Source organism: Notechis scutatus, chromosome 2, assembly GCF_049901735.1.
Source record: "Notechis scutatus isolate UNSWTSFEM ecotype Mainland chromosome 2, rNotScu1.2, whole genome shotgun sequence".
NCBI classification, from domain to species: domain Eukaryota; kingdom Metazoa; phylum Chordata; class Lepidosauria; order Squamata; family Elapidae; genus Notechis; species Notechis scutatus.
The window spans coordinates 165,047,697-165,070,847 of NC_142010.1; positions in this window are offsets into that span (position 1 = coordinate 165,047,697).

A 23,151-nucleotide genomic window follows, 5' to 3' on the forward strand; every position below is an offset into this window, starting at 1 on the left:
TTATCTGAAAAAAAATAATGCATTTTTACCTCTGCAGTTCCATCATTAATTTGAACTGAATAAAATTGTGGTGTTTTATACTAGCTGATTACATTATCAGGCTTCCATAATCCATTTTATTTATGTAAACATTATCTTCTACTTCTAAAGGAAGTAAAACTTGGAAACAGTGATCATAATCTTTCTGGTCTCAGTTTCAATTATTCTAATGTGTTCTCTTGATCATTTTAGTGCTTTAGCAAGACTGTGGTTATTGGTGAGCATATTCTTTAAAGCTGCGCTATTAAAAATTGAGATTTATAAGCCAAAAGATCAAATATTCATATCATCAACAGCAACACTTTTTTTTTCTAAGTTTGTACTCTTTTTTTTATCCATCATTCTCTTTGGCTAAACAAAATAGGAAGAAATATGAAGTCTTTAGTAAACGATCAACATTCCTCTGAACCAAGCTTATTATTCTTCAGGGGTTCTATTACCCACAAAAACAAAATGACAAAGTATTGTACCAGTTTCACTAATTAGGTATTATAACAATTGCACAAATCAATACAGTAAACTAAATAATAAAATCAAAATAAAATAAATAAGAAATTTCACAAATTTTGAATTTATTTAATTTTAAATTTCACCATGAAGCGATAGTTTCTCTTCTGAAACTCAAATAGCTCCAATTTTTCCTTTTATAGGCATCACATGTTTTTCCACAATTTGTTTTTTTTTTTCCTCACAGTTTGTTCTTGTTGTTGTTGGGCATGCAGTCATTTAGATGTTTGGACTGCATTTGGCATTTTTATCAACATATCTATCCTTCCCAAGGACCTGAGACAGGCAGAGGTTGCTTCATGGTGTCCAAGGTATTGTTGTAAGATTTAAGCTGCCTTTTGCAATTGACTGATGGTGATTTTGTAAATGTCAATGGTGTTCAAGTAGTGCTCTCATTCTTTTGGGATTGCACCTAATCTGTCCGCCTGCTTGAATTCTATATTCACAGAGCACTTTAGTTATTCATTTTCTATTACTTTGCTTATTTTGTGGTTCCACCAGTTCTTGCTTGCAGGCAAATAGTATTTCATGCAGATATTCCAGTCTGGGCATAAACATGCAGCAATATATAAGCAATATATAAGTCTGGGAATAAACATGCAGCAATATATCTATCCATACCAAATCATTAAACAGCATCATTGACTCTTCTCTTACAAAATTCAGTACCCAAATGAACTTCATAATTTTGGTTTTTGTTTTATCAATTCAAATGTGTAACTTTTGATACAGTAATTGTGTGATTCTTAAATGTTAGGTTTTGCCGGGCTAAATCATCTTAATAATGTTAATATGTTTTTATTTTTCATACAACTTTCTTTCTCTTCCTGGCAAAAATCACTTTTAATACTAAAGCTTTGTCTCTGAAAGTTCTATCTTTGAAACCTTGAACAGTAGGGGATGCTGTTGATGTCCTTTTTCAAAGCTTGGATGTTGTTAGGATCTGGATGGGATAGAACAGGGTAAGCTGAAGCCAAAGAAGATGGAGACATTCATTTCTGTCAAGATCCTCCTTTGATGCTATTGTTATTTCTGGGTGGGGGGCACCATCTCTGAAAAAGCAGATTTGTATTGTAGGGATTCTAGACTTATGGGTCCTGCTACCTAAGGTTTTGTCCACTTTTAGTTGGGTCCTGCTACCTAAGGTTTTGTCCCCTTTTAGTTGGGTCCTGCTACCTAAGGTTTTGTCCACTTTCAGTTGGTGTATCTGTTGTAGCCTTGTCAGGTGCAAGAGGACTCACTACATGACTGATGCCTTCACTGCCACTCAGTTAGACTGCTGCCATGAGTGTAGGGCTTCTTTTAAAAGAGTTTTACACCTGTGGTTAGTCCCCAATATAGCAGCCAATGCGTCATCTGGCACCAGCTGTTGGAAGCACATTACAACTTTTCTACAGTACTGCACTGGCTTCCGGATGCAATTTAAAGTGCTGCATTTTATCTATAAAGCCCCCTATGGATTTGCACCTGGGTACATATGGTTGCTCCAGCTAGAGTTGGCCTCAAACTGCTCCTAATGTCTCATTCTGGGGTAGTAAAGAAAGTTGAGGCCAGAAGGGTCTGCTACTTGGTAGGTATACCGGTTCTTTGGGACAGCCTCCCTATGGAAATCAATCTGCGCCCTTTTTTGATTGCATCCAGAAAGATGGTGAACACAGAACTATTCCAAAATGGTGTATCCAGGAGATAAATACAAAAAATTAAATGAATTGCACTTGCAGAATAATATGAATGTGACACCTTTCCTTTGTCAAAATCTTTACTGCATTTATTTGTGATGGGATCACAACAACAACAATTTTATTTAGGGGATTGGCAATTCTTCTTCCATGTCTTCGTGGCTTCCTTCTTCTCCTCTCCTTCCTCACCTTTGTAGCTATCTTACCTCAGTCATTATCTAATAACTAGGATTACCTTCATTTATTGTGGGGCACAGTCTTTAGTGGCCTGCTCTTTTCCTGCTCTCTGTATGCTTCTGGGGTAGTCGATAACTTCAAAATGTGTGTGCTTAGACTGCAGATCTCCTTCCACATTATAAAGTTTTTTTTTCCAGTCATGTGCCAATATTATAATTCAGACTGCTGTTCAATGCAGCAAAATTATAGTTCCTGAAGCTTTGTGAAGTACATGCACTCTTGTGTTTCTTTCTTTATCAGATTCATTCTCCAACACAGTCATCACCTGTCTTCCTATAAAGTCTTTTAGTCACCAAAATAATGCCTGGTTCATGGGATGCATCGCTGAAGTTATAATTTGAGGCAAAAACATACATACATTTCTTGTGCTTTTGTTGATTGATTGAGCTTTATCAAGATTTAGCGTAATGTTTTCAGATGATATTTTCAGCATCTTATTTTGATACGGTCTGATTTTTGTCACAGAAAAACTGAAGACACAATCTTGATTATGTAAATCATGCATTTGGTGAATTATAATATATGACTGGCAGTTGATGCATGATGTCTTTCAGCATTCTTGGAGAAAGAGAGTTGCCAACAGTATCTATGCATTGGCATTTGCAGAAAAAGAACACAAGATCCACTCCTGGCTGATTTTTATTTCTATTATTGATCTGTTATGCTCAAGTGTCTGACCTTTGGGGGAAACTGAAAACCAGAATGCACCAGTCTCCACAGCACTGTAAATTTGGGACAGTATGAGTCATGCATCATCAATGAAAGGGTCTGTCTCCTCCATAGGTGCACTCAGTGTTTCATTGAATGTTCACTTGTTAACAATACCATGACATTTACAAAATCACTGCAGCTCCCCAATACTGGCTTTGGATGTTGTCTTCGTGTGGTTTTCTATTAGTAAATATAAACACTACCTGAAGGTTGTTGAACATACCATTATACCACTGCTTCATTGAATGATGTTTCCTGCATCATTTTCATGTTTTTTTTCCTCCATCATGCTTTCTAGATAAATTTCTCTTCTTTATATCATGCTTTACAAATACAAGCAGTGGGCACCCCAAGTCTAATTTTTCACTAACCCTTAACTTCTGCTTTAATTCAGATTTGCTCTTCATTTTAAGCTTACTTGTGAAGCCTTTGAAGTTATACCAGAGTACTCTATGATACTGTGCTTTTCACAGTCAACATACCCAATTTCTTTCTCCAGGTCCACCAAATTTATTTATTTATGTATTTATTTATTTACCTGTGTTTGTTTGTTTGTTTATTTATTTATTTATTCTTTCCTGCCAGCATGCCATCAACCAACACCAGTATGCCAAATTCACCAGCAGTGAAACAGTATCTAAGCTGCAAAAAAAAAATGCTGATGCCTGCACAGAATCAAACACTGCATGGACTGTTTGGAAATAATGAATCTTTACAATCTAATTTACTTCCTGATATTTTTTTTCTTCCATGATGATTATAGGATTTACACACTCTGAAGGTTGATTTATAAGTTATAATTGCCACCTGTTCTATTCATTTAAGTACTTTTTTAGTTTTTTCTTGTTCTCACAGTAATATTTTTTTCTGAGGTACAAGCCCCTAGAGATACATGCAGATTTAATATAATTGAACTGTAACCTAACCTATTTTTTCAAAATATATTTCTAAAGCTAGAGATACAATCATCTTTTAGTTAAGAGAGTATGGTTAGTTACAGTAAGTGTATGTTGACTCCTGACAATCAATCAAATATATGCGTGGAGTGGGGGAGGGAGGGAGAGGGAGAGAGAGCACACAAATAAAGATAGCGGAACACCCTTCCCCAAAGATCAAATAAAAATAAAAGAACTGTTAAAAACAGTCAACAGCATCAGATTAAAAATATTATTTTTCTGACTGAGATAGCAGCTGATAAAAACAGCCACCCTATTAACAAAAATTTAATTGTGATTGTGCAAGTGGACGTATACAGCATCTATGAGGTCATCGTTTATTGCCACTACTGTATTAGTTTTAATTAGCTACTGCTATCATTCCTAGAACAACTTTAACCTCAGAATCAACCACTTGAACTTCATAATGCTTTGGTGAAGCAGTGTTGCTTAGTGTGGCCTCAGAAGTGTGCCTTCTCTGTCATGGCAACTGCCTTATGGAATAGGCTTCACTGGTGATATGCTTGACCCTAGCCCTGTTGGCCTTCAGGAAAACAGTGAAGACCTTTGCCCAAGCACTGGGGCCAGGATGTTGATAGAACTAGCATGGGAATGGGGCCCCCATTCAGTTTATTGTTTAAAATTCTGTTTTTAACATATTATATTTTTATTTTGTTTGCTACCCAGAGTCCTTCTGGAAGATGAATGTTAGATGAATAAAATCCTTTCATTTAAAGTCTGTTCACATTTCCCCAACAGCTGCAGTGTTTGTCCAGAATAAATAACTAATCCGATAATTAAAGTTTACAGAAATTAATAAACACTAAAGGAAAATTCATTTGTTTGTGCTCCTATATTTATATTTAAACATTCAGTTTTGTGTCTGTAAACAACTAAAGCAACTAGTCTTCTTCTAGTTCAACTGGATTCAACATACCAATAATTGTCCAAATTATTTAAACAAATTTGTCCAAAGTGAACAATTGTTTACAGTCCACTCAGAGGACTGCTCTAAGTCCTAGAACTTACTCATGGTTCTTTAGTTTCTTATCTAAATTTTCTTGTGAAATATATGTCTTTCACCATATTAGCCTTTTTCTTATGTGATAACTTTCAAATGTATCATTTAACATACATATCCGTGGCTAATCTGCTTCTTCTCCAGCTACAGTATTAAACAAGGCATTAAACCCCCCTTCTACGTCTTCCTCTCTAGCATGTATAAGCAAGGCTACCTGTAATTTTTCATTTTTCATTAATCAGCACTGCTAGCTGGACAACATAGTTAAATACAATGTGTTACTGTTTCTTCCATTTTCAGCTGCATTTCCTTCAAAGTTTAACTTATCTGCAGAGTTGAGTTGATGTACATTTCTCAGACTTCTTCCTGCCTTCTTTAGATCCATCTTGTTCCATGTTATGTTATCCCAGGCAAAGGTGGATTCAAAGAATTCAGAAGAAAGTTGGATAAAACCAAAATACTTCACTGCTCTGAGTCAGTACTAACTGAGCTAAGCATACAACTCTATCAAATATAACCTTAACCATAGTTAATACAAACCTGCTCTACCTTGGTATTTTTCGTGGTCTCCTCATCCTTCCACATCCCTCTGCCATGGTTTCAGCTCCTTTCCTCCCTCCCAACATAAATTCCTTACACCATTCCACTATTTCACGTCTTCTTAGAGAATCTTGGTTATTTCCCCATTCTTTCCCTGGTTTCCCCTCCCCACTGTTTCCTCTGCTTGGGTGAATTAAAGCCTCCCTGTTCTCAGTGCTACTCAGATTACTCTTTAGGTGTAATAATGGATCATGACTGCAGATGCTTCCTTCCTTCCTTCCTTCCTTCCTTCCTTCCTTCCTTCCTTCCTTCCTTCCTTCCTTCCTTCCTTTCTTCCTTCCTTCCTTCCTTCCTTTTCATGTAGGAAGGGGAAAATAAAACTATGCTTGTTTTTACATAGTAAATCCATGTCTAGTATATGTATTTATGATGCATTTCCTAGTGTATAATCACATGCGAGACATTATTATAAACAATGCTGAGGCAGCAAAATATTATTGGCAGGTTTCAGGATTCTTAGCTTTGTGCTAGATTGCAATACAGAACAAAATGGAGGCGACGGATGAGAGTTTCTGTTCTACAAATGCTTTTTGGGGTATTAATCATTCTTGCATTGCTAAACAGATGGAATATGCAAATAAAAGATGAGCTATGCTGTATACAGAGAACTCTGAATTTATGTTTGCAAACAAATGTGTACTTGTTACCTATGAAGCATGAACACATACATCTCTTTGGAAAAGAGGCCCATTGAATTGGTTAGATCTTTCCCTCTGATTAGTGTGCTTACATTATGACAGCTTAAGTGAAAAGTAGCTTGTATATATAGGGAATTAATTTTGACTTAGTGGGTATCTGTATTCAGATCTTGACTTCTGGGGAGTAAATTGAGAGATACTACTGGCTGGCTGTTGGTTTTCTTCTGATCTCTCAGCAATGAGTAGAAACACATTTATGCATCATATTACATTTGTTAAAAATAAACTCCCAGAAGGCAAATATCAATTTCTAGGAGTTTATCATGTATTTGAAAAACTCTCATTGGTCACAAGTGTAATTCCTTGCTCTAAATTCTTTATGTAATATATTTTCATGCTATGTCTCATTATTATAAATTTCAGATTATTTTAACATCAAAACATAAACAGTATGATATAATAAATATATGTATATTTCTAGCTTCAGGTTTCGGAAGCACATAGACAGATAAATATTCCTTTGTGCACTGTCTCCTAAACTTATACTTGAATGCTTGAATGCTAAGATGCTTTGAAATTATATTTTCTCAAATGTTCTGAACAAGCTATATAAATGTCTCCTGCACTCTGCAAACATTGCCCTGAAACAATTTCACTCACTTCTACAATTAGTGAATGGAATATGGTAACTATTGCCATCTCTTTTTGTACTGCAGATAAAACTACTGTAAATGTGGATTTTATGACTATGTTCATCTTTGCTATGCTGAAAAAGTCTTGATTTTTAAAAACCATTTTAATTTAGTTTGATAGAAAATGAATTGCTTGTAAAACATCTTTTGGAAACTTTGTTGATGAAATTCTTAATGCTCAATGAGTAGGACTCTTGTCCTTGCCAGTTGTATTTTATTGTGTCCTGTATTTTATTGTACCAACTGAAGAGATCTGCAGCACCTTGGCTTGCCATACTTCATTTAAAACCCATTGCTGGTAAAGTTTATTGAAATCCCAGCACAAAGGAACTGTTATAAGCCTTTTCTGAAGCAGGAAGCAGGGTAGCCAGTGAGACAATTGAATGATGACAAGATGTATACAAAAACTAGCATCTTCTACAACTTTGTAACAACTTTGTAACAAAGAAGTACCACTAAAACATGTTTAAAAGAACTTCTGAAGCATTCTAAAATGCGTTCCAGGCCTGGCTGTTTACTAGCATGACCCAAATACACAGATACTCTGCGTGTTTGGGTTTATCCTTGCTTATCTGTCCCGTGGTGAAATTTTAATCCTATAATTCTGGTGCTGGGATAGCCAGCCAATGCTTGCAAATTATTCTGCTGAACCATTTCTTTACCCAGCCAGCTAATTTCCCCCCACTCCAAATTCCTCTTTGTGTGGCATATTGCATCAGAAACACCTACCTTGGGGGGTTCTAGATAGCTGTCATAATCTAGTTTCCATATTCTACCCAGACAAAGTAAGTATCTTCTATGCTATTTTGAGCATTGATATTATAGTATCAGTCTCTGTACTTACTGAAACACTGCTGGGAACCTATTACCGTATATCTGGCCACTTCTCTCAGGCAGGTCAGAGTAGAGCGACGGTGAAAATTCCAGTCGAAAGCTAAAATTTGAAAAACTCTTTGATTAGCTGATGTGAAACATGCTCATTTTTCCCACCTCACAAAATTATCTATTATGATTTTAATTTGAATACATGTTTGATGGGAATTGAATAATCTGGAGGCTTCAATTGGTCCAGAATGCAGCAGTGTGGAGACTTATAGGCATTTCTTCTACTTCACATGTAACACTTTATGAGGTGCACTGGCTCCTCTCAGTCTTCCCATGATGCTATAAACCTTACATGGCATCAGACTGCATTATATTCAGAACCACTGTCTCCCAAGGATAATGGCTAATTAAGTTAATGTAAATTAAATTAATGGTGAAATTAATTATATTACCCTTAGTCCTTTTCTTTGTTAGACTAGACCTAGTTCCTCAATCATTCATCATATGGTTTAGCCTCCAGATCCCTTATTTATTTATTTATTTATTTATTTGATTTGCCAATTGTTTACAAGATAATAAGTATAAGTGTATACATAGTTGTGAATACATGAAATGGGTACATATAAGAAAAATAAAAGAAGAATAAGAGAAACAATAGGACAGGGACGGTAGGCACGTTGGTGCGCTTATGCACGCCCCCTACAGACCTCTTAGGAAAGGGGTGAGATCAATAGTAGACAGTCTAAGGTTAAAGTTTTTGGGGTTTGGGGAAGAAACTACAGTCGGGTAGAGTATTCCAGACATTGACCACTCTATTGCTGAAGTCGTATTTCCTGCAATCAAGTTTGGTGCGGTTAACTTTGAGTTTGTATCTATTGTGTGCTCTTGTGTTGTTATGGTTGAAGCTGAAGTATTCATTGACAGGTAGGACATTGCAATGTATGATTTTATATACCATGCTTAAATCAGACCGAAGACGGCGTAATTCAAGGTTTTCTAGTTCTAGAATTTCAAGTCTGGTGGCATAAGGTATTCTACAACGAGTAGAGGAGTGGAGAACTCTTCTTGTGAAATATTTCTGGACTTTCTCAATTGTGCTAATATCAGATATGTAATGTGGGTTCCAGACTGATGAACTGTATTCGAGTATTGGTCTAGCAAATGTTTTGTATGCTCTGGTTAGTAGTGTGATATTACCAGAGAAAAAGCTACGTAGGATTAGGTTAACAACTCTTAATGCCTTTTTGGCTATGTAGTTGCAGTGGGCTCTAGCACTTAGATCATTAGAGGTGAGTATTCCAAGGTCCTTTACAGAGCTTGGGTCATCAACAAGATCTTGACTATTCAGCTTGTATTTTATTTTCTGATTTTTTTTTTGCCAATATGTAAGACAGAGCATTTATTTGTTGAGATTTGAAGTTGCCATTTGTTTGACCATTCTGATACATAGTCAAGATCTTTTTGTAGGGTAGCAGTATTGTCTGTGGTATTGAACAGCTTTACATCATCAGCGAAAAGAGCGCAATTGCTCTTAATATGATCACAGAGGTCATTTATGTAGAGTATGAAGAGAGTTGGTCCTAGAACACTGCCTTGGGGGACACCACTATTGACAGGTACAGAATTTGATAGGACGCTCCCAATTTTGACCATTTGTTGTCTGTTTGCCAGGAATGCTTCTATCCAGTTATTCAGTTGTCCAGAGATACCATAGGATTTTATTTTTAGGAGTAGTTTGTCGTGTACCACTGAATCAAAGGCTTTACAGAAGTCTATGTAGATTGCGTCTATTGCTTTGCCCTGGTCGAGTTGTGTCGTCCATATGTTTTTGCAGTGTAAGAGTTGCAGATTACAGGATAGTTTTTTTCTGAAACCAAATTGTTTATTGGAGAGTAGGTTGTTTGTCTCTAAGTGGAGGATGATGGATTGGTTAATAATTGATTCCATGACTTTACAGGTGACGCAGCATAAGGAGATTGATCTTTAATTTTCAACTAGGCTTGGGTCTCCCTTTTTGAAGATGGGGATGACAGTGGCTTGTGACCATAGGTTAGGCAAGGAGCTGGTCCTGAAAGATTTTTCAAAGATTATGCTTAGAGGTTTGGCTATGGCAGTGGATAGCTTTTTTAAGAAGTAGGCACATATTCCATCCGGTCCAATAGTGGATTGTTTTTCCAGCATTGTCGGAGTGCTTTTTTTTTGTAAAAGTTTTACTGGGGTTTAGTCTGACTCACAGATGAACACAATACAGAAGCCTGATGATGGCAGATGAGATTCTGCCGAAAGGTTGCTACAACTTTAAAAGCACAACTACAATGATGTGGGAAAATACCCGAACAAAGCTTAATACACAATATTATACAATATACAATATTTTTCCAGTTGTGTTATCAATTCTATCCATGGTTAGACTTGGGTTGACAGAAGAGGACAAACTTTAAACTGAAACAGCTAAAATTGAATTTAAGATGCTTCCATAGGATTAGATGAAGGCAGCAACATGAAGACATGCTCTCTAAAAGTGGTTAGTGAGGTCATCTTCATTAGGTAGTTCCCCTAACTGGAGGAGAGTCTCCATAGATTATCTGTTGGATTGGAGCTGTGGATTCACTTATATTTTTTCCTGCACATAACACACTCTCTCTCTCTCTCTCACCCTCTCTCTCTCTCTCTCTCTCTCCCTCCCTCCCTCCCTCCCTCTTGCTCTCTTTCTCTCTTGTGTGTATATAATAGATTTTGAAAGACAAATCTTATAAAGAGTCTTAACCTTTTTGAATTAAAGCTAAGAGGATGTTATCAGTTTGGACGGAATAAAAACTGATTTTCTAATAATTTCTAATGGGTTTTCTGTAGCCTTGTTAAATTACATTTTATAGATGGTAACTGAACATTTATTGTTAATAAAAATTATAGCTATTGATAGCTGTTTGTATTTGGAGTAACATTTGGTCTATTGCCAACTCTTTTCCAATTTCTATAAAGGTAGGGAAAATGATTACTGTTAGAATTGTATGACTGAAGTCAAATTATTGTGAAATTAACATCAAACACTAAGAAACCTTTCTAAAGTAATTCATTCTACTTCATAAAGAGATCTAATTCCAAACTACTATTTCTAACTATAGAAAAATTGCATTAAGGTTAATAAGATAAACCATTAATGGACAGATAAACACTGTGTATCTACAAATTAAGTCTAGATGCATTTGTCTCAGTCTATCCTTTACAATCTTATATATACTAAAAAAAAGTGGAAGAAGGTCAAATGATTTCAGTGAAATACATTACTCTTTGTTTATGTCTGCTGCAATTAAGGATAAGAAAATTTGCCAAAATTAATTTGGCATACTTTTTCATTTTCTATCTTCCAGTTCATTCTACTTATTTTTATACAGTATATCTTGCATATCTTTTTTTTTAAAGAGCTTGTATTCCTGTAGTTAATAATATGTGCATCCTTGAATGGAACTCTTCAGTCATGAATTGAATCATAAAATTTGGGAAACTGTAGGCATCTGGACAGTTTGTATATAGATTTAATTAATGTAAATTGGGTAGGTAAGTTTGAATAGAAATGCAGATACAACAAATTTATCTCCTGTTCCTCTGTCTGAAAGTAAATCAATAATTTCAAATTCAAAGGAAGAAGAAGTATTTACACTTTAAGCTGCGAAATCCCCACAAGAAGACAGCCAGAGGTAGGATGAAGGAAGATTGAAAGAAAGTGCAAATCTTTTCATCAGATCCACAAAAGTCAAATTTCTAAAACTAAAGTAAAGGTTTTAATTAATCGCTATCCTCAGGGATCCGTTTCAAATCCTGATCAAACTTTATTTTGCATAATAATACCCACCCTTTTAAATTAACAATTTACGATGCAGCAGAAACATAACAATCAGTCAAACTGCTAGCTGAAATTTCAGTAGATAGCATCGTGTACTACATTGACTGCTCCTGACCTGTACTACAAAGTTTTTTTTTCAAGATTTTTTGGATAGTGGTTTGTACATTCCTAGAGAGTGGGACTGCTCAAAAGTCATCTGTCTGGCTTTGTGCCTAAGGCAGGATTAGACTTCAGAGTCTTTCGGGTTTCTAGCCTGATGTCTTAATTAGTGAAATGAATTAGTAGATAGGCTAATTTGATAAGGCTGCTGATTACCAATTACAAGCAACATTTTTGTGTTGCATTGTATGTTGAGACAGATCTCTTTGCTGCTCTGTCAGGCTTGGCATTTCAGGACAACCCCACAGTGGTCCTATTCTCTGTGGAATTTTTGAAGGAAATACAATATCATGGCTGCCCCAACCAGCTACTTCTTTTCCCCACAAGGGTATCCCTGAGAATTACCCTATACCAGCACATGTAGCTTCTCAACTTAGCTCAGAGGTTTCAGAAGCCAACACAAAAGCCAATAAACGAAAAGGGGGCAAAACTGATAGCAAAACCAAAGGCGTTTGAAAAGACAGTTGCACTTTATTCTAGAGACAGGAATGACACTCTTTTCTTCAAAATTAAGAAGCAACAAAACTGCCTCACTATATTTGAAGTATTAGCACCAGTTTGGAGTGGAGGTGGTGGTAGAGAAATCCTTAAGGTCATTCTCAGTAATGATAAGTCTTTTTCTGTCATAATTCAGTTTCATGCTATCATCCAGCTCAGCATTGCATGGCACAGTGAAGCCTTAAAAACCACAAACAAACCATAATAATTTGATACAAATGTATGGGTATTGAATGAATTCATATGTATTGATTGATTTTCTTTGTCCTAGCCCTTCTCCTTTTTGTAGTGCTGTCCTCAGTGTACCAGACAAAAGCAAATATTCCCTTTGATATTGCACTGTCTAGATTTAGTTTTCAAGTTTACAACTGAGGTTTCAAGCTATCTACAGCCTTATAACTTTTAATGTGACGAAAGAGCAATATGATTAAACACATGATTGGAAAGTGTAATATTTATGGTTAAATTACACTTACTTAAAATCAAACTTAGTTTTTATTTTTGCACCACACATTTCTTTTGGGAATGTTAGCTTCACGATACCACTCAAATACTAAGTTTGGCACTTGATGATAAAAAGCTGTGAATTTTTTATTTATAGCAATAAGAGCGTGAATCACTATATCTTCAAAGTGTACCACCAATGTTTGGGAACTGTAAAATGACATTCTCTAGAGTAAATATCAATAAATTGTGAATGAGCCAGGAAAGATATGAAGGATGGTTACATGTACCTTAATCCTCCTTGTAATCCTCCTTCACAGCCAGTTGATGCACAAAATTATGGATTCTGATTTATGTCCACCCTGTCTCATACCAAGACTTATGCTTCTGGTATTTCCACTTTACATAGCAATCCTGTTTTCCAGATTGTTTAATTGTTTGGAACTCTCTAGTCAATTAGGGACTATCTATGTCTCCATTGGACTGCAGATGACAGCTGGGAACAATTGTGTTGCTTCTTCATCATATCTTGCCATTCCATAGAGAGAGCAAAGGACTGAGAGCATCACCTGTTCTAACTTTCACAAAACTTTCATAATATTCAGAAGTCTATTACATTCCATAAATCTTCAAAAAAAACCTTAGGTTCCCTCCTTATACAGGAAGAAAACTACCCTGAAATTGAATTTTATCAAGAAATGGTCTGGCCATGATTATGGGGCATTGCTTACCCTATATTGTAATAAAATTACATCTTGCTATCTGTCAAGCAGGTGACTAATTAAAATGTTCCTATGATTGCCATGAAGGCATCAAATTCCCAAGCTGTCTATCCAGTGTAGTTCTCAGTCATTCAGGGATTAATCTCACTAAGTTTAGTTCCTGAACTGAAACCAGGATTTTGAAAAATGGATCTCTGCACTCCTAGTGTAACATGAGAAAATATGAACAGCTAGAAGTATTTTATTTTTATATTCAAATGGGAAGGAATTTGCAAAAAACAGTACATCATTAGGAATAGTTATTAAATTTCACAGAAATGGTATAAGGGTTTCTAAGCTGCTTTTTAAAAACTGACTTAATTGTAACTGCCAATCACATTGTTTTATTTCTTTTTTTAAAATTACATTTATTTATTCAACATTTCAACATTTAAAAAGACAATTTCCACTTTTTACAATGATTCCTTAATGGTGTTCACACGTTGATAAAGTCCAAAACTATATCAATTATTTCTCCATTCTTATTCACTTATATTCTTATTTCTCACTGTTTTATTTCTGAGGAGGTAAACATGATGTGAGGGGCAACTTTGTTTAATTGTAACTGCCAATCATACTGTTTTATTTTTGAGGAGGTAAACATGATGTTTTGAGGAGGTAAACATGATGTGAGGGGCAACTTTGTCTGGCAATGCATTTTTTTGCTAGGAGGCGCTTTAGTCAAGCCTGAATTAAAGCAAAGATATATAGATAATTGTGCGGAGAGTTGATATATGATATATAAGCATGAGGAAAAGCAGAGAAATATAAAAGAGCAGGCAAACTGCCTGGAACTAAAGAAAAAGTTCCTGATAACAAGAGCAATTAACTAATGGAACAACTGTCTCCAGAAGCTGTGGGTACTCCATCACAGAAGTTTTCAAGAAAAGACTGGACAGCCATTTGTCTGAAATGGTATAGGATCTCTTGCTTAAACAGAGGGTTGGATTAGAAAACCTCCAAGATCCCTTCCGGCCCTATGATTCTACGATCTTGGAGGAAGAGGAAGCAGATAATAGAAACCATACTGTTGCGTGGTATAAAGGGAGTCAATATACAGCCACAATAAATGTTACTGTTTATGGTACATGGTGTTAATATCTATAATTAGGGGGGAATAGAGCCCCATTAGTAGGTTGAATAGATAGCTGTAGCAAGGTCATCCCACAGTATTATCAGATGCTACATGCTGGTGGTAAATGTCACAGTATGATGATCACTATTTTCTTTATAGTTTCTGCATAACATTTTAGATGGTATATAACCTTAACCATGTTTAGTTCGGAGGTCTTTGGCTTCATTTGGCTGTGAGCCCAGCAAACACTGTGCAAAAAAATAAATAAATAGAACCTTTGTTGCATTTATTTTCAGTTGTGTTGATTATTTAAGTGGGCATTTTTCCACAGCAATTGTCAGATAAACTACTCTGAAGAAAGAAAGAAAATTCGTATCTGGTGCAGGTTTTTCAACACACCATTACACACAACACACCTTCACCTAAGGTTTGGTGTGTGTCAGAGTGAGAGCTTAGTGATATGTGACATATAGTAACTTGCCTGGAGAAGACTCTTGGTCAATATCAGTTAAATTAACAAGGCTGAGAAAATAATTTGTAAATTAAACTATAACAACCATGGGACAAGTTCACCATTCTCTAATTCCTTTTGCTCAGTAGTTCCTCTCTTCCCACACTGGGCAGACTCCAATTTCTCAGCAGCTGCTTGCTTAATTTCTCATTTAGAGAATTCAAATGCTCTACCAGCAATATTCTAAGAAGTAATAAAACAGGTTAAGCACTGGATAGATTTATTGGATAATGCCACACCAGTTTTACAAAGAGAAGAAAAGGAAGAAAAAAGAAAGGAAAGTTAATTAGTAAATGTCTTATGAAATACATATGAACTCCTATTATTCAACTGATCACAAGAATTAACTCATTCTGCATAAGCTACCTTTAAAAGAAATTAAATCACAGATTAGAAGGAAGCAAAGAATGGGAGTTTCTTAATAAAACACAGGGAAAAACCTGAATACAGTTGCAATGAAAATCAGTAAAGGATATTATAGAAGCTGGGCAGTTTATGATGGTCACGGCCCTTGGCTGAGTCCACTCATGCTAGTCAATATAAAGATTTTCTGATTATTAATACATAGGATATTAACTTCACTGGCTGACCCTAGCCACCCTAGACAAATATTGCCTCTGTAGGCTTGAGGAAAATTACAGAATATAGAATAACAGAGTTGGAAGGGACCTTGGAGGTCTTCTAGTCCAGGGGTCGCTAACCTTTTGGACCTCAGGGACCACCAAACTCATAATTTAAAATCCTGCAGACCACTAATATGAATTTTGACTGACAGTGGCTTGCTGATATTGGTGGGAAAGTCGGTCCCATATTCCAGAGCTGCAGTAGTCACAGGATTGACCCTTTGGTCGTCCTGGAGCAGCTCCTCCCCACCCGGGTGCACCGGCCTGCCATGGACTGGAAGAGCTGCTCTGGGATGACCAAAGAGCCAGTTTTGTGACTACTGCAGCTCTGGAATATGGGACTGACTTTCCCACCAATGTCAGCAAGCCACCCCGGGATAGATTTCCCTCCCCCGCCATGGGTCTTACCTTCCAGTTCCAGCTCACATGACTCTACTCAAGGTAAGGTTTGTGCATGGCTGAAGGGTGGGGGCCAGTGGATAGGCGGGCCATTTGGGCAGTGCAGCCTTGTGTTCCTGCACAGCCTGGATTAATTGCTATGGGGGGAGTGCTTTGGGGGGATATTGCTCTGCAGACCACCAAAATTTTCTCGCAGACTACCAGTGGTCCCTAGCCCACTGGTTGGCGACCACTGTTCTAGTCCATCTCACTGCTCAAACAGAAGACTCTATACTATTTTAGACAAAAGGCTGTCCCATCTCTTTTTAAAAGCCGCCAGTGTTGGAGCATCCACCACTTCTGAAGGCAAGCTGTTCCACTAGTTGATTGTTCTTACTGTCAGGAAATTTCTCCTTAGTTCTACGTTGCTTTTCTCTTTGTTCAGTTTCCATCCATTACGTCTTGGTTTGCTTTCTGGTGCTTTGGAAAATAGGTTGAGCCCCTCTTCTTTGTGGCAGCCCCTCAAATATTGGAACACTGCTGTCATGTCAACCCTAGTTTTTGTTTTCACTGGACTAGACAATTCCTGCAACTGTTTTTCATATGTATTAGGCTTCAACCCCTCTTTCCCCCCCAATCATCTTTGTTGCTCTTCTCTGCACTCTTTCCAGAGTATCAATATCTTTTTATATTGTGGTGATCAAAATTGGATGCAGTACTCCAAGTGTGGCCTTACCAAGGCATTACAAAGGGATAGTACCACTTCTCATTGTCTTGAGTCTAACCCGCTGTTAATGAAGCCTAGGATTGCATTGGTTGTTTTGGCAGCTGCAGCACGATTTTGTTATATTTCTAGTTGAGCCCATCCTTTGCTCTCATTCTAGCTGAGCTGCGAATCAGCTAGGCACACCTGTCAGAAGGTGCAGGGAACAGGAAGAGAAGCCCCGGGACTCTCAGGACTGGTGGGGTTAGGATTAGGGTGGGTTGGGGGGTGGAGAGATGCCATTGTACTGGTGGGCCTAGCCAGATGGTGGGCCTAGCCAACCCCTGGCAGGTTTCAGTGGCTGCCAGGCCTCCTAAGCTTCCATCCACTCCTGGAAGCAGTCCTGTGTGGTCACTTAACAAATGCAATGAGAAGAGTTGGGATTATGGTGGTTGGTTGAGTAAGGCAGTCAAATGTATGTCTCACTTAGCAATCGCAATGACTTACAACCAAAATTCCAGGCTCAATTGTGGTCGTAAGTCAAGGACTACATATATGCCAAATAACAATCACCAGTCACTGTCAGACATACAAACATTCCACTATATACATTATTACCCATAGATAATTTCTTTTCTCTTCCAGCAGAAACTGCAAAAGAGAAACAGCAGAAAAGAAAAAGAACAAGAGGATGGAGATCAGTTAGGGGGAAGTTGTGACACTGATAGCGGAAGTAAAGGAAGAGGGAGTCTGACATAGACAGAGGCATTTTGGGAGGCTCAAAACAGTTAAGATGATGTTTATAACCACGCAGTCAAAACCTTGCTCTTTTTTGCTTGTATGTGCAACACGGATACACAGGATGGATATTAGGTACAGTCAAAAGGTCAGGTGTGATGGAAAAAAATGAGAGTTCTGTTAGCTTAGACTCCTTAAAGAGGATAAAATTCATCAGACAAGCAGCCCTTCTCTCCTAAGACACCAGACACTTACTTTTGAACTTCCCACCCTTCCTCCTCCTCATTCTCCTCCTCATTCTCCTCCTCATGTTCTCTTCCTCATTCTCCTCATTCTCCTCCTCCTCGTTCTTCTCTTCCTCCTCCTCATTCTCCTCCTCCTCGTTCTTCTCTTCCTCTTCATTCTCCTCCTCCTCGTTCTTCTCTTCCTCCTCATTCTCCTCCTCCTCCTCATTCTCCTCCTCCTCATTCTTCTCTTCCTCCTCATTCTCCTCCTCCTCCTCATTCTCCTCCTTATGTTCTCTTCCTCGTTCTCTTCATTCTCCTTCTCTTCCTCCTCTTCATACTCCTCCTCATTCTCTTCTTCCTCCTCCTTCTCGTTCTCCTTCTTATTCTCCTCCTCATACTCCTCTTCCTCATACTCCTCATCCTCATTCTTCTCCTGGTTCTCCTCCTCCTCCTTGTTCTCCTCCTCCTCATTCTCCTCCTCTTCTCTCTTCTTGTGCTTTCTTCTTGGTTAAATATAATATTCTGCCCTTGATGTAGCCAACTCATATTTGAAAATGAGCCTTAGCTAGCATGATCTAATAAGAGTATTGGTTTTTCTCTTCTTCCTCTGCAAACTCTGGCTTATTATACTCTCGGATATCCCAGGGCTGTAAACAAGAGTGGGAAGTCAGGAAACCCTAGGAAAGGAATAGCTAGATACTGTGGTATGCATGACCAGAGACAGAGATGGTGGTGGGGGTGAAAAAAGTCAACATGGATTTGTGATCACACAATCAAAACCCTCATGCCTTTGTACATGCATTTGGCATTGATGCACACACAAAAAGGGGAAGGTTTGGGATTCCAATGAAAATGATGCCTTGTGAACAATTTCTTTATTGTCACCAGCAAAGTTACAAGGACTCAGAAGTGGAGCTTGACTTGAAGGAGGCTTTGAAACAGTAATACATTTTGGGTGGGGAAATCCCTGTATTCACATTTTTCCAGCTTTCTGTAAAGGGGCCATTTAATATCAGTGTGCCTTTGATCTCAAGGGACAAGGTTTTTATTTTAAAATTTGAACTGCCTTTTTATTATTCAGTTTTATGATTCAGTTTTTATATTTACATGCTATCCAGAGCTTTTTGGGATCAAGGTGGGCTGCTCAGTGAATAAGTAAATTAATTAATACCTCTTTCTGGGGCCATATTTTTATCCCTCAAAACCTCAGAAGTTCAGTTATACATCTGGAAAGCACCAAATCCATGTACATCTTTACAGTATTAATGTCTCCATTGATGGCTTCCCTCTAAGAGGCATGGATTGTAGTTCAGATTTGGAGGGACAGAAAAGATGCCATTTCTTTGAACATCTCTACCTCTATTTATATATTGTTCACTGCATGGAATCTTGTACTCTTGTACCAAAAGAGTATTTTATCCCTTGGCATAGGATAATACTGTAGATTGGGCTCTTTAAATATTCTCTGGACGTACTCAGATCCCTCCCCTTTTCAAGTTGAAGATATTCAATAGAAAGAGCTGAAGAGCTGAATTGATTGACACTCCTCCCTAATTCAGTATATCTATTGCATACAAATAAGTGAATAAGCAAATAGCACACTAAACAGAAGAATTAAATCAAAGGCTTCATTCTTCTCTAGTGCTTTCTATTGCAGCACTGAAATTAGCATCATTCTCCATGTGGGAGAACAAGGAAAAAGATCCTCTAGTCTCCCAGAGACCAGATCTGGTAACTTCAAGTTGTTCACTGTGTTGGCCTTCTCCACGTCTACTAGTATGGATGTCTACTTGCCATTGGGACATGCTTAGACCTGATATTTCCATTCAGAAAGACTATCTGTGACAGATTTCCCAGATATAACAACTTTAGCACAGATAGTTCTTGACTTAGAACCAAAATTGGGACCACAATCTTGGTCTTTGAGCAAAGTGGTCATTAAGTGAAATGCCCATGTGCCTGCCCATGTGACTGTTTCACTCATCAACACATGCACTCTCAGCTGTGGTTGTTAAGCAATCATACAGATCATTAAGCAGATGGAATCCTCAGTAATGAGTGCAGGGTGTCTCAAGGGTATGGAGGAGATTCTAGGAGACTGTTATGCCCCTGTCGGAATCTGACTCAGATGGGGAAGCTGAACAGCTGACAGGGAGTGGCTCCATTGGCTGTGGAAGAAACTGGGGAAGAGCAAAGTCTGGCTGGGCAGAGCAGGGGAGAGGTAGAGCAAGGGAATTCAGCGGAAGACCCAGGCCCACCCATTCTTCATCCTAGGGCATGCAGGGAAGAACGGAGAAGGGAGCAATGTGAGTTGCATGGCTTACGGGGGAGGAAAGGGCCCTGATTCCCTTCATTAGCTGCAGCTGGGAATACAGTGTATAAAAGAGGAAGCTGCGAACAGCAAATTATCTTGTATCGTCGTGGCTTATCTGTGTTCCTGTCATGGCTTATCTGTGTTCCTGGTGTCTTCCCAACTATGTGAGTTTTGCTGTGCTTTCAAGTCTGAAATTCCTTCTCCAGCCCTGTCAAGTTAATTACTTCAGTTTGGTTTCTTTGGATTTTGTTTGTATGTACCTTGCTTTGGACTCAATTTTCTACAGTAAAGGCTGTGCCTGGGAGAGTTTTTCTCCAGCAGAAGGTAACCTGGACATTGGGGGCAAAGTTGGAGATAATAAAGGGACTCTTCTTGCTTATTTGACTTTGTGCCACGCCCCGGGTCATCATAGAGACTGTAGTCAGGAGATGAAAATTCTCAGAAGCAATATCTGAACAGGACTTTCCATGCCTGAGCAAAAAAAAAATACTTGCACACGCATTGTGCCAGACCTTCCAGGATCCTGCCCACCCACCTGAGCCACCCAGTGCTCCTTATCTTACTAAACTGACTCTCTGTTTGTATTTTGTATCTTCTTGTTTCTGATGCTGGCTGAAAGAGCTGCCTGCCAAAGGAATTCAACTCTTTTTCAAGAGTGTAATGGAATGCCTTCAACAGGGAGTAGGAATAGAGCTGACCTCTTTAGGATTTTACCTCCATTTCTGCATCCTGCCGAAGGCGTTCAACTCCCCTTAGTAGGCAACTCGTTCAGCCTGAGACAAGAGGGAGACCTCTTAGCAGGTGACAGCAGTTTGTAACCTTCCCTGTTGGCTTTCCCATTGGCTATTTAGGGAAGCTAGCAAAGAAGATTGCAAATTGTGATCAGATGGTCATGGGGCAAGCATTCATACATGCGAACAGGTTATCAAGCACCCAGTTCACAATTACATGACTGCGAGGAATGGTGATGCAATATTTAGTGATGGCTTTCTATGCAATCATAATTCCAGACTATCATTAAATCAGTGGCTATAAGTTGAGAACTACAGCACTTGTATATCCTCTCTTGAACCTACTCAAAAGCCCACTTTCTCCTTGATCACACACCATCAGCTTTTCAAGTTGAGTGTCCATGCCATATTATACTCAGAGGTCCTGGATGGCAGCACCATTTCCCTACTCCAACCTTCTACAGCAAAATTGTAAGCACCAGGGTGGTACCTCTGACAATAATTGGATCACTTTCAGATTTTGTGTCCCTCTCTAACTATGTAGATTTTCTTTCATGGATACCATTGTAAACTCTTAACTAGTCTTATGCCTAATCTTCTTGTGGTTTCTAAAGCACTTCCAGAATTCTAGCAGGAAGTCTCCTTCCGTTAATGAAGAAGGGCAATAGAATTTATTCTTATGGAGTACTGTATACTTGCTCTCTTTCTTCTCCAAAAAGCATGGGTCTTTGTGATTTCATGCAGTTCTTCTAATTCAGGAACTTTTCACCCCTTACCATTTTTTCACTCCTGCAGAAAAGATGTAATTTGCATCTATTAATTTGCAGGATATCTACTTTCCATTCACCTTTCCATTCACCTTTCCATTCACCTTCCTTTCACTTTATAGTAGTGCAGGGGTCTTCAAACTTGACAGCTTTAAGACTTGTGGACTTCAACCCCCAGAATTCCTCCTTCAGTCATGTTAGCTCAGGAATTCTGGAAGTCGAAATCCACAAGTCTTAAACTTGCCAAGTTTGAAGACCCTTGTAGTAGAGGGTTCCATTTATCACTTTTAAGTTTTGCCGTTTGACCATGTTCTGTTATTCTAAACACGTGATACCTGTTGGAGAGTTATCATTTTCTTTCTTTTTCTGGATGGCAGGCTTTTGCTTTTGCCTTTTAGTATTAAGTTTTCTTGACAAATAACAAGGAATAAGCAGGATTTGTGCCATCATCTTCCTTTTATTGCCATCTATTCATATGTCAGGTTTCCTCTTTAGTAAGAGTGAGATTGTAATCCAATTATGGCTATTATGACTTCAGTCTATCATTTTGCCGGTCTTGGAATACTGTAGCTCCTCATAGATATAACACCCTTGTACTGTATCACCAATGGCTTCATTTTTGCAAGGGTGGTGTTATGATATGTACAGAATAACCCTTGAGTAACAAGGATATGCACATGGAAACATTTATGAGAGTAGTTATGAATAATTATTCAGCCACACACAGCTACACTGAATTGAGTTAAAGTTTACTTTAAGAAATAGCACAGTCCAATACATGGTCCAGGTCATATACGTTTAACAGTCCAAAGAATATCCAATTACAAAATCTTCTTACCTGTTGCCTTTGTCAGTTACAGTAAACAAAGATATCAAAGTATAAGCACAACAGAGAACCTTAGATAGCAACAGAATATCAGAGATAGAGCATATCAGAAATACAGCATGTCAGAGAGAGAGCATTTCAGAGAGAGCAAGCCATGATCTCTAGCTCTCTCTTATGTCAATCTGTAATACAATCAACCAATCGGAACATAGTACAAATCAATACAGTGACTTTGTCTTAAAGCTACAAACATACATCGTTGGTTTATATATTGCCAACCCAACTAATTGTTGGACAGATTCCTAACAGGTGGGCTTCAAAATTTTTAGCAAAGGGTTCTCTGCCCGGTTGTTGGGTGGGTGTGGCCTAGTCAGTGTCCTACACCATGGCGGGGAAGAGGCATTTTTGCCCTCCCCGGGCTTTGGAGGCTTTCCTTGAGCCTCTGGGAGGGCAAAAACAGCCTCCCCAGGCTCCGGAGGCTCTCTGAAAGCTGGACATGGGTCCATTTCTGGCCTTCTCAAACTTCTGGGAAGCCTGGTTTTCACCCTCCCTGAGCCTCCGTGCAGGCCCTGCACTTACCTGGCATCCAAAACTGGCCACATGAGGACTCTTGGGAGGGGCAGGGTGGGGCCAGCCAGGAGTGGGATTTGGGGGTTCTCCAAACTGCA